Here is a 13,446-nt window from a genome sequence, read left to right as displayed (position 1 = left end):
GCGTGTCTATGGTCCTGACCCTCTCTTTTCATCAACTCTTTTGGAGCCTCTGTTCTGTTGTTTCGATGGGGAATCTGTTTCTGTCTTAAGCCCACAACTAGTTGCCGAGGAAGACTCGTGCTTAACAGAATAGAGAACAGGGATGTTCCTGTTCTATTGTAATTGGGGTCAACACCCAGAGCACAGGTTGGAAGGTGCCAAATAGCTGTACTCCAAGAGCCACCAGCTGGTGTGACTAGACAGCTCCCAAACATCTTCCCCAGGAGGGGCTTTCTGAGAACCCAGGTGGAAACCTAAAGTTAGGAAATCAGCACATGTTTGAGAAAGAGTTTCCAGTGTGAGTGGAAGGCGATGAGGTGGGAGAAAAGGTCTAAAGGAAGTGGAGGGGTGCTTAAGTAGCTCATGCTTAATTTGGGAGAAGTAAGGAGCATGTTGTCATTTGTCCTCTGTTTTGAGCAAAGGAGTCTAGGCTTGTTTTAGGTTTCTTTTAATTTTTCCTAATTATATCAAAGGTACATATGTGTATTCTTATTTTAGAAGTTAGACTATTAAAGGGAAAGATAAAATCGCTTTATCAGAATCCCAGCCTAAATACATTGTAATGACCAAAAAGTTCATTTGGGTTTCTCCATAATATCTTATAGAAAAACCTGAAAGAACTTTTTGGCCAATTCAATATATGCATAAACATAGATATACATCACACATATACACATAGATATATGCAGGCATATATACACATAAATATGCAAATATAAAAGTATACCTAGACATGTGTGGGTGTGTTGTATGTGTGTATACACGTGTGTGAATACATACATACACACATATTTACACACACACATATACATCACTTCCAATAAATATCTATAGCAGAGCATAATATAGTAAGATATTGTGATATTTTTTTTCCTAATGTGGCTTTCAGTTTGTCTTTCATATAGCAAATTATTATTTTTTAAAGTCTACAAGTTTTTGAGATGGAATAGAGAAAATAAAGCACAGTGTTAAGAGCCTGGATTGTGGAGCCATACTGTCTGGGTGTGGCTTTGCACAGACTGTTAATGTCTCTATATTCCCCAGTTCTTCATCTGTAAAATTGGGATGTAATAGAATCTACCTCACAGGTTTTTTGTGACAATTAAGTGAATTAACATGAGTAAACCACTTAGAACAGTGACTGGCGTACTATAGGAGCTATGTAAATGTTGCAAATAGATGAGGTTCATTCTTTATTACAGTTAATTTCTAACATATGAAAATAACATATTTTATTTAGCAAATCTACTGATTGACATGTTGACTCTTCTAATTTTGCTTTATTATAAACAATCCTGCCATAAATGTTTGATTAACTTATAATGCATGTTTTTGGAACATGTGTTTCAAGTAGTCTGGCAAATGCTACTACTGCAGTGCACGCTTTTGAAATCACACTGATGCTAAGAATTTAATGTAATTTCTTCCTGATTTTCACTTGAGATCATTTTTCCTATCTCTGAAATGACTTGAGAGAAGCTGTATCCCAAAGATTTAATGAGGTGATGTTCCTTTTAGCTGTCTAGAGCTCCCCATTCTTACACTGATATTCTTTTGATTTGTTGATAATTAATCAGGAACATCAGTGGTGAAATGTCACCTAGATATCATTCCAACCCTTCGATCTGTAGCTTTAAAGGGAGGATTTTCTCCCTCTCTGCTGGCCCTGTCATTGCCAAGCTTTCCTCTTATTAACCTTGAAGTCACAGAGAACAGTCTCTCCTGTGATTTCATCATATCTCCCATCTAAAGAGATGCTATCGCACTCTAAAAAAAAATAAATTAAAAGGACTGCCTCACCCCCACACAGAAGCAGGTCACAGGTTTAATTTTTTTTTTTTTTTTTTCGCCCCAGCTATCACAGACAAGTCTTCACAGACTTAACCATGGGCTTTATATCACATAAGTTTGCATTGATCATTTTCATTTAAAAAATTGTTTATGAAATTCTTTCTTCCCATGAGACCTGTCATATTTGAGCTTTATGGGAAAGGCATTATCTGTATTTTTTTTAATATTTCTTCAGCTTCACAATGGTGATAACTTTATTAGTCAAACTGGTGAAACAAATATTTTTATAAAATCTTTCCACTATCTCTGCCAACTACACAGAGGGAAAAACTATCTTTGTCAGATGTATATGGGGGGAAAAAAAACCCAATCCCCAGGTACAGCTTTTTCAGAGGTTAACACATTTGCTGGTATGCAGGGCCGATCCCAGGCAATGTGAGTTTGACGTCAGCATTCTGGCCTTTCTCTTCCCCAAACCCCTTGATTCTTCTGGTTTACAAATACTCTCCTGTATCTCTAATTCTTTTCAGCCAAATGTCTGTGCTGTCTCAACTACTGAAAATATTAGAGTAATGAGGCAGTGGAAGAATTTCCAGGGGAGGGCAACAAAAGAAAAAGATTATTGAGGGAGACACAGGGGCCAGGGCATGATCTTGGCATGGGATCAAGGAGAGTTCAACTGCATTGATTAAATGGAACAGTTGTCAGCAGGAGACATTTGAGTAAATGCAGAGTTCTGTGTTACTTCCAAAGCATCAGACCCTAGGTTTGTGCAAAGCTGAAGATCAAAGCAGACCAAGGAATAGTTTTTGGAATAAGTTTGCAGATAAGAAGCATTCATGTTTGGGTTGGACTTTAATTCAGGTCTGTAGTACCAGGATCAAGCAAGTATCAAGTCTGCAAAAGATAAAACTCAGGATAAAAGGTAAAAACATTAGGGTCATGAGTGTCAAGGATCAATTCTCAGGAGAAGGTAGATTTGTTCTATCATGGCAAATTGTAATGACAGGGTCTTTATTTCTTCAATCGGTTATGGAAGAAGGTTCCCTTTCATCAATTTTTATACAATTCCTGTGTTTTAAGGAATTCTAGAGAATTTGGGATGGACTTTTAACCTTTTTAGCCCTTCTTGGTCACTGCTGTAACTGGTGGAACCCATTCTGAAATACTTTTTTCTTGACCAGCTCTGGCACTTTCTATATACTGAATATTGGAAGCCTGGAAAACCATCCCCCAGAGAAATCCTTCAATTTTGTGGACAGTTATCACTGCCCTTCTCCCCACTCTGAAGCTTCTAACATTACTGGAATGCTGATCTTTTCTACTTCTTCCCACCTCAGGGCCTTTGGGTTAGAGTCAAGTCTTCTCCTTTGTTACATCATAGCCCTTTTCCAATCTGAGTAGCCTCTTCCGTCCCTTCCCCTCTTTGAGAGAGCACTCCTTGGTTATCCTTTTCAGTTCCACAGCCATGGTTTGCACCTTGACATTGAAAAAGCTATCAACACCTACCTAAAAGAAAATTCCTTTTCATTATTTTAGTTGCTCAGAAATATATCAAATAATCTGTCAAGAACTCCCCTTTAATTTGCCTCTTCAACTTTTTTCTGTTTGTAAGATAGGATGTAACTAATACAATTATGTAAAGTTTAAAAATAAAATAAAATTTAAAAAAAAAAAAAAAAAAAAAAGATAGGATGGTTTACTCTTTACCTGTACAGGTTTATAATCAGGTAAAGGATGAGGGAATTCCATGGGGTCTTGTTTATTTTTGTGTCCCTTTTTCATTTGACATAACACTGCACCTTCTAGCATAGCACGAAGAACAAATGTGATTGAGTTACTAGGGTTCCAGGAAAAAAGTCATAAATGATGGTACATGACAGGATGGGACTTATTTAAGATTCCTAGAGGTCTAGTCTTGTGACTTTCTGATAGTGGAAGGTTTTTAATCCCAGTATCCAGAGCCTCTTCTGCCCTGTGATGATTTTATCCAGAAGGTCCTTCTGCCGTTTCCTCTCTCAGCTCTGTTTCCATGTTTCCCTCACTTTCCTCATCCTCCCTTCACTTCAAGACAAACCTTCATCTTCCAGTTCTCTCCCATCGCTTGTAGGTCTTTATTTTGCATCTTCTGGTACATTTTAATTATTTTTTTGGAAAACATGCATGAATTTTTAAACAATAGACTGCCATTTCTGACATCCCAGGACATTTGCTTTTTGTATTATTCCTGCTTTTATTTATGAAGCTCCTGACAAAAAGATGAATTAGAATGCTTTTTCCATATTAATGGAGATGTCTAAACCAACTTTGATCCAAATTAAAACAAAAAGGGTACTGGCTTATTTGAAAGCTGAAAAGGCAAGCCATGAGTGCACCATGGACAGATTTTAAAAATAAGTCTGTTCTAAAACACCTGCTGAATAGGGCTTGGGCTAGGAATCAGAATTTCCATCATCATCCCAGGTAATTTTGCTGTGGGTGGTATTTGGATCATACTTTATGAAGCATCATGGTGTTTGCTATTCTCGTATAGATATTGTCATCTAGCTCAGTGAGCCTTTAAGCTAATCTACTCTGTTGTAGTGAATAGGAAGTTACACTATTAGATAAAGTATCCATAGTTCTATAGAATGTTCTTTTTAGTAAACTTAGAAGAGATTGTTTACAGTGTATTGGAGCTAAGCGTGGAAGACACCAAACATTGATGTTTGAAAGAACTGATCTCACTAGCAATTTTATGTGTTGTTTGGCAAGTCATTTAACTTCTTTCAGTATCTACCTCCTTATCAGTAAAAATAATACATATTTAGAAGGTTGCTGAGAAGATAAAATGCATGATTTCCTTATGCATCAACATGCATAAGGAAATCATTTATGCTTTCTACCACATAGTGGGATTTCTGCAAATAACATCTATAATTAAACTTTGTTGCTTATTTTGTAGCTTCCATTTCTATAGTAGAACATAACTTTGGGTGCATATATGGAAACCTGCATGTACATTCACATACAGAAGGAGGGGTAAGAGAAGAGGTAGAGACAGGGAGGGAGGAAGTGAGAGGGAAGAAGGAAGAGAAGAGGGGCTGCTTTGGGAAACTCCAGTCTCAAGGGTTACATATCTTACCAGGCAAAAATTCTATGTGCCTATTTTAGGTACATAAGTAATATAAATGTATATGAGTGTAATTTGAGAGTGAGGGGAAAAAAAGCTAGGAGTACCTGTGAATTTTATCTATGTAATAAGTACTTTCATCTTTTGATTTACTTCTCCATCTAGTAAGAGATTCTTTCCCATTGCTTCTTTCTTTAGAGAGAGTCCTATGCTTATTTTACTCCATCATGGAGGTGCTCACATATGTGTATTTAAAATCATTTTACATGAAAAATTTGGAAAATACTTTCACACAGCCTAAAACTACAACTTTAGGATCATCCAAGAATGAGTTCTATTTATCTGTCTGTACTATTGGGAAACCTGTTTCCATCAGTGCCCTACAATATTATTTGACTTTTGTGAAGTTAAAAAAGGTAAACAACAACAACAACAACAATATATATATATATATATATATACATATATATATATATATATGCCTGAAAAAGCATTCACAAAATTGAGGTATAAAGTAGTCATTGAAGTGACCCAAAATAGGTTTATTTGGATTCCTTTCACTTGGTTTCATTTCTGTCAATCAACAAAAGCAAATATAAAAATTATGATAGAAGTTGGAGACTGTCAGAATCCATGGGAGAAACAGAACCATAAATTGAAGACTGTGAGACTGCCCTGGGAAGATCATTGTGAAACACAATGGAATTGAGTATGCCACCTCATTAGTCAATACCATTTTTATGTTGGGAAAAGTAAAGGCAGAACATATCCAAAGCAGCCCCATGACAGCTCAGAGGTGATGAGAACAAAGATTTCACATTTTCCAACAGAGTAAAACTCTCTGAGCTCCTGAGTTGCAGTTGCTCAGCTCTCTTAACCAAAGAGTGTCCCCTCAGTCCTGTCGCCTCTCCTCTGTCCTCTTTGTTGTGATTCTCATTTAATCAATTCAGGTTATTCCAGTGAGGATGCTAAATTGAAAGTCCTGGGTTGGCGTCTCATTTATCCATAAGCCAGGTAGTGCTACCAGGGCCCAGGCTGTGGGCTTCATTCCCCCAGGTGCTTGGGCTCCGACCCACAGAGGCTGAGCTATTAATGAGCAGGACTCAGTCTCCCTGCCTCACTCAGCCCTTGTCTTCTCTGCTGATATTGCCAACAAGAGAAGCAATTAGGGCCAATCTGGTGGTGGTTGGCTGCATTTTAAAATAGAAACCATCTCAAAATCCATCTACGAGCTTGGCTTACTTTTAGCTTCCTTACAGACTGCAGAGCCATTCGGTGACAATGCTGAGAATTACCCAGATTATCCATGGAAGCCTGTAATAGTCCAATTACCAACACTTGTTTGCAGTCTTATTGTGAACTTCCTCTGAAGTCAGGAAAGGATACGCCACAGTAGGAATGCTACGTGTCGGGGGGAGAAGCAGGGAGAGAGAAAGCTGTTTTGAGGGTGAAATTGTTTTCATCAGTGACTCAAGACTGCAGCAGATTCGGGGACTACCAGAGGCTCTGATGTGTTTTAATAACCTTAACCATTGTGGGGAAATGGCTTTTCCATAGGCTGTGGAATCGCCCACCAACCCTGTGTTCATTATATGTTTGCTGTATTGACTTGATGGAAACTCAGCAGTTTTTTTTTTTTTTTCCTTGAAGGTCTTATATTTCCCCCTTCTGAATTGGATAATACTAGGACTTCTAGGAAACTCTAAACAATAACTGACAACTAATGTGCTTATCTGTCACCCGTTTTAACACTTTGAATAGCATTTCCTTGCTTTCCATTTAGAGGAATGATGGCCTGATTCAGAATATACTAGAAACTGAGGCTAAAATGTTACGATTATTAAAAGTTCCATCCTTCAGGGAAAAAAAAAAAAAGAAACTAAAGTGTATTTTTCTTCTGAGCACATTTCCTCTCATTAATTCAAAAAAGGATTATGTAGATATCTACTAAGCTTCCCTTGTGGTAAAGAATCCACCTGCAATGCTGGAGACCCGGTTCAAAACCTGGATTGGGAAGATCCTCTGGAAAAGGGAAAGGCTACCCACTTCAGTATTCTGGCCTGGAGAATTCCATGGACTGTATAGTCCCTGGGGTCGCAAAGAGTTGGACATGACTGAGTGACTTTCACTTTCAGTAATCTACTAACTGCTTCATTTCCATAATAAAATAAGTGATATTCTCCCTTTTCTTCTTTTTAAGTAGAACTATCAATATGCTATTATTTGGAGTCTATGATCTTCTTACTTACCTCTAGCTGTCTGATAATAAATCAGATGACATTCTTCATAGAGACAGAAGATGCCTTCTCAGCTTCACTCAGAATTCTTCTGAACCCTTAGTCTTATCCATCAATTTCTGTGAAGATAAAGGAACCATATGGGAAAATCTTTTCATTTTTTTTCCTCTGCCAGGCCCATGTTTACATTCAAACTTCACCTTTTAAAACTGTGTGTAAGTATTTATCTTATAGTCAATATCTTTTAAATTACAGTATGAACATATAGGCAGACCATCATAACTATATTTCTAGAATACTGGAAGTTGTGCAATTATGCTTATAAACCATTTGCTCATCTCTTCCTTTTAAGAGCATCTGTGTTTCTCTGTGATGGCTCCTTCAGTAGTTTATAATTTTCATTTTGGAGCATTCTGTACCCTAGACCATTTAACACTGTGCGATGGCAGCTGCATCTCCACAGGATTATATTGAAAGATCTTGGCTTCTGCCAAGAAATAACTTGAAAGGAAGGTGGAAGGATGCATGTGCACGTGTGTGTTTATGGAGGTGTTTGTGTGTTAATTAGGGTATCGACTTATATCGCTCTTATTGTTCCATCAGTCATCATGCTGCTTACAGTTCCCTGCTGGCTGAGGATCCCTCTAGTTACTCTGACACCACACTTTAGAAACAGAAATGCTAGTGGTCCTGGATTTGTTTGCGTTTGAATGCCTCCTGAGGAATCTATATGCAGGTCAAGAAGCAACAGTTAGAACTGGACGTGGATCAACAAACTGGTTCCAAATCAGGAAAGGAGTACATCAAGGCTGCATATTGTCACCTTGCTTATTTAACTGATACGCAGAATACATCATGAGAAATGCCAGGCTGGATGAAGCACAAGCTGGAATCAAGATTGATGGGAGAAATATCAATAACCCGTATGCAGATGACACCATTCTTATGGTAGAAAGTGAAAAAGAACTAAAGAACCTCTTGATAAAAGTGAAAGATGAGAGTGAAAAAGTTGGCTTAAAACTCAACATTAAGGAAACTAAGATCATGGCGTCTGGTCCCATCACTTCATGGCAAATAGATGGGGAAACAATGGAAACAGTGAGAGATTTTATTTTCTTGGGCTCCAAAATATCTGCAGACGGTGACTGCAGCCATGAAATTAAAAGACACTTGCTCCTTAGAAGAAAAGCTGTGACCAACCTAGACAGCATATTAAAAAGCAGAGACATTACTTTGCCAACAAAGGTCCATTTAGTCAAAGCTATGGTTTTTCCAGTAATCATGTATAGATGTGAGAGTTGAACTATAAAGAAAGCTGAACACCAAAGATTTGATGCTTTTGAACTGTGGTGTTGGAGAAGACTCTTGAGAGTCCCTTGGACTGCAAGGAGATCCAACCAGTTCTTCCTGAAGGAAATCAGTTCTGAATATTCATTGTAAGGACTGATGCTGAAGGTGAAACTCCAATACTTTGGCCACCTGATGCAAAGAACTGACTCACTGGAAAAGACCTTGATGCTGGGAAATATTGAAGGCAGGAGAAGAAGCGGATGACAGAGGATGAGATGGTTGGATGGCATCTCTGACTCGATGGACATGAGTTTGAGCAAGCTCCGGGAGTTGGTGATGGACAGGGAAGCCTGGCATGCTGCAGTCCAGGGAGTCGCAAAGAGTCGGACACAACTGAGCGACTGAACTGAACTGAATGAATTTGTTGTTCAGATAGAATGAGATTCCTCTGCCAAAGTTATAGATCTTCATGTTATAAGACTCGGGGAAAATAGAATTTTACACGTTTTAGTGGGTCAAATAATGATCACCCAAAGACAGCAAGTTCTAATTCCTGAAATTGGTAAATCTTCTTGTATTAATATTTGGAAAAAGAGTCTTTGAAGATGTAATGAAGTTAAGGATCTTGAAATGAGGGAATTGCTCTGGTTTATTCTGGTGGGTCCTAAATGCCATCACAAGCACCAGCAGCTATTTACGCGTGTCCTTGTAAGACAAAGGCAAAGAGCTGTAACAGACACATGCTGAGAAGGCAGTGTGAAGACAGAGACAGAGGGGAGTGGTGGGGCCCCAAGCCCAGCAATGCCAGCCTCCTCCACCAGAAGCTGGAAAAGGCAGGGAAGAATTCTTCCCTGGAGTCCCAGACAGGGTGCCCTGCTCAGTCTAGGCTTCTCAATCAGTTTTGCAGGCCAGAATAAGTTTCTAGTGTTTTAAGCCACCAAGTCTGTGGTAATTTGTTATAGCAGCATCAGGAAACTAATATGTAGGTTAGGGAAAGGAAAACACAGGATATAATATCTTGTAAATAATATGCCTCACAGACATTAAATTATCAACATCCTCTAGAATTTTTATCAGCACCACTCTTTGACATTACCACCCATCTCTGTATTCTACAGCTGCATTTTCAATACTATAGCCTCTAGTCACATGTGACTATTAAATAATTGAAATGTTGCTACTAGGATTGAGGAATTGGATTCTTAATTTAGGTTAATTTTAAGTTAAATTTTTAAAGCTTTCAGTTGATTCTGTTGTTGGAAAACTTGAAATTATGCTAGAACATTTTAGATATGTGAATGTACTTTTTCAACTGTAAATTTTATCAACTGTAAATTTTATCAACTGTAAAATACACCAGGTATTCTCAATGAACAGTTAATATCCAAGTTGAGATGTACTATAAGTATAAAATATATACCACATTTCAAAAACTTATTATGAAATAAATAAAAAGTACACTACTGATAATTTTTAAATTGATTATATGTTGAAACGGTAGTACTTCAGATAAGTTGTGTTAAATCCAATATATTATTAAAATTCCCTTTCTTTTACATTTTTAGATTTTAACTAGAAAAGCTAAAACTATATACATAAAGCACATTATATTTCTTTTGGACAATGTTGCCTTATTGTCAGTCTTCTGAGTGACCCAGTCAACCAGTCCTAGCAATAAATCTCACTTCCTATGGCTTATGGACCAAAGTAGGGCTTCCCAGGTGGCTCAGTGGTAAAGAATCCACCTGCCAGTGCAGGAGATGCAGGAGACATGGGTTTTATCCCTGGGTCAGGAAGATCCTCTGGAGGAGGAAATGACAACCCACTCCAGTATTCTTGCCTGGATAATCCAGTGGACAGAGGAGCCCGGCAGGCTGTAGCCACGTGGTCACAAAGAGTCAGACACAATGGGCACTCAGGCACGCACCGTGGACCAAAATATTTACCAATATTCCATTCTATTGAAGGACTATGATCATATCCATTCTCATGGATTGTCAACTTATTTGCCTTTTTGAATTAAAGCAATCATGTTTGGAACTAGAACTTAAAAATAAACATTTAACATACCTTCACTGATTACATAGCATGTGAAAGGAAAATAATTCAAGATCACAAGATGGTGTTCTTGATAGTTTTCCTTTGAGGATGTTTACAGGGTTAAGTAGATATTCTGTCTTGAAGCAACTGAGTTTCCAGATCTTTGGGGAAAAAAAAAATCTAGTCCCATTTCATATATCTCTTAATAGTTCTATGTGAAACATCAACAGTAATATTTTTATTCTTTTGTGCTTCATGGATCTTCTTAATTACTTAAAAATAGCATTGGGTACTTGTGTAAATAAATTGATTTAAATTGACTTAAATGTCATTAAGAAATGCAATCATATTTGTAATTACTGTTACACAGGATATATGTTTTAAAAATTATTGTTTTTATATAGTTATCATAGTGAAAAATAACTTGGTATAATTATAATGGAAATTTTTTTTTTTTAATCTTCCCTATCCTGGATTTTTGTGTAGCTGAAAACTATAAGCAATAAACAACACTTGAAAAGAGAAAGCCCCTCATACTTGGTATTTGAGAGCAGTTCAGTTTTGCTTTGCTTCTTTTTCCTCTTGACTTTTTTCAATTAATGCATGTTCTCCCATGAGTCCCTCCCACAGCACCACCACACCCACCCAGATTCTGCTGGCTTCAGAAGTGAAGTGAAGTCTCTCAGTTGTGTCCGACTCTTTGCGACCCCATGGACTGTAGCCTACCAGGATCCTCAGTCCATGGACTTTTCCAGGCAATAGTACTAGAATGGGTTGCCATTTCCTTCTCCAGGGGATCTTCCCAACCCAGGGATTGAACCTGGGTCTCCTGCATCGCAGGCAGACACTTTACCATCTGAGCCACCAAGGAAACCCTGGCTTCAGAAGAGACCTAAAAATTGAACTGACAAATGTATCACTCACATCACAAAAGCTACAGAAGCTAGATAGGAGTTAATGATTCCCTTATTTCAGAGATGATGAACAGTTTAGAGTCAGACTAGGACTAGAACAAAGGGTCTTTTGATATCACATCTAATTTTCTTTCTGCTAAATCATATTTTTCTAGTATGAATGACCTGACAATGCCCTGAATGTTCTGTCCTTACATGATCTCCTAACTTGCAAAAGAATCTGATCAAAAATGAAAGGCTAGTCATTGTGAAAATCATAAATTGGTGGGGGTTGCTCTGACATTAAGTTAGCTGTGGACATCTGCTGAATTTTCAGTGTACTCTCTGCTCACTCACTCCTTATACTTTACCCAGAATGTTTGCTGTTAAAATAAGGTCATGATTGTAAGGCAGACACCCTAGAACACAGTTCCTACAGTTGTAGTTGCTGTGCCCAGTGGTATTTATAAAGTCCCATGTAATATTTCTAAGAGGGTAAGTAAACTCTTAGTCATATACAAGTGCTCTGGCCTAGGAGACTAGTGTGTATGTATCAAATTTTAAAAATTAAACTTATTATTTAACATAGCATCCCAGCTTTCAAAGCTAAATGATCATTACTTAATTTTATGCATTATGAAACTATAGCAGTATTTAAGGTGCAATTTGAAGGAAAAAATAATACCTAATTCTGTATTAGTATATTTTTAATCACTTTCAAAGAATCACATATTCCATATCTTAGTTTCCAGTGTTTGTGCTTGTAAACATCAAAGCTATATATTGTCCTTCTCTACATGTTTTCTTCTTTCCACTTTTTTCCTAGATTATATTTAATGTCTTGTTTGTTCTAATGACCCAATTGTTGGTCTACAGGCAGAGCCCTTACCACAGTGGGTATATAACTGAAGTAGTGTAGTATGTGTATGGTCATGATGACTTAATCAGGACAAACACACATCACCAAAGGTGTTCAAATGGCTCAAGATACTTACTGGGGTGTACTTGTTGTATCTACATCCTTGGGCTAGTTACTTTTCTGAGCTTTATATGTCTAGTTCAGAAAGCTAGGATCATTTTAGGACTGTCTGCCTCATCGAGTTCTGAGGATAATATGGGGTAGGATATTCATACACATTGTAAAATAAACTGTGAAACACTAATAATTGCATTAAGGACTCTCTTCTAATAAGATTTTTAAAACAAATGGGAAGAGAAGTAGGGAGGAATGAGGGAATGATAAGAACTAAAGAAATAAGTGATGGGGAGGACCAATGACTTAGGAAGAGTCAAGATTGTGGGGGCAGCGTGGATTCTTTCCTTTAAAACTTGGAGTTTTAGTTCACTGTGTTTGGCTGTGAAAAATGTACTGAAGTTTTCTCACATATTGCAGAAGCAGGCTTTGATAGAGGGGTTGAAAAGTGACATTAATCTTATTCTTGGCATTATTAAAAAGATTATGCATGCATGCACATGCATTACAGTCATATGGATTATCACTATTGTTGTCAAACAATGTGTGTGGGAGTTTAGGTTGAACGCAACTTGTATTCACTGGGCAAGGGGAGTCTTGTAGATTAAAATGGAGGGCTGCCTGTGACAGGTGATTCTGGAAAGCAACTGTTCCAATTGTTTAAATATCTTGCTATTCCATAAAAGTCCTTTGTTTTTATGTGTAAGGTTCAGGTAAAGGATAGGGGAAATGGAAAGAATTACTTACTTCAGTTGCAGGGTTTATATCCTGTGATAAACATTTGTGGGGATTTTTGAATTTGCTGTTTTGAATCCTAATCATTTAGTGGTTTCCACATATAATTTTATATTTCTATTGCTGTTATCATTAATCATTTGTTGTATCTTTCTCTTATTCTCTTTATAAAATGTATTCCCATTTATTCTCCATTCTAGTCAGTTCCCTCTTTAGTCATTATGCCCGATGACCTCTGAAAGTAGCCATAAATGAACATGTAAACATGACGTGTGAATAGAAGTAGTTCTGTCTAATATTTCATTTCCCACAAAGTTTTCTGCAAACCAATAACTA

General features: G+C 37.5%; 1 non-coding gene across 1 annotated transcript; it reads right to left on the bottom strand.

Annotated features, from left to right (window-relative positions):
• Positions 1-11,308: 11,308 nt before the first annotated feature.
• On the bottom strand, positions 11,309-11,380 carry TRNAR-GCG (transfer RNA arginine (anticodon GCG)). The gene has a single exon. It is a non-coding gene; the product is annotated as a tRNA-Arg (tRNA).
• Positions 11,381-13,446: the final 2,066 nt, after the last annotated feature.

Source organism: Bos indicus, chromosome 1, assembly GCF_029378745.1.
Source record: "Bos indicus isolate NIAB-ARS_2022 breed Sahiwal x Tharparkar chromosome 1, NIAB-ARS_B.indTharparkar_mat_pri_1.0, whole genome shotgun sequence".
Lineage (NCBI taxonomy): Eukaryota > Metazoa > Chordata > Mammalia > Artiodactyla > Bovidae > Bos > Bos indicus.
Note: the sequence above shows the minus strand (reverse complement) of the source record. Positions and strands in the feature narration are given on the sequence as shown.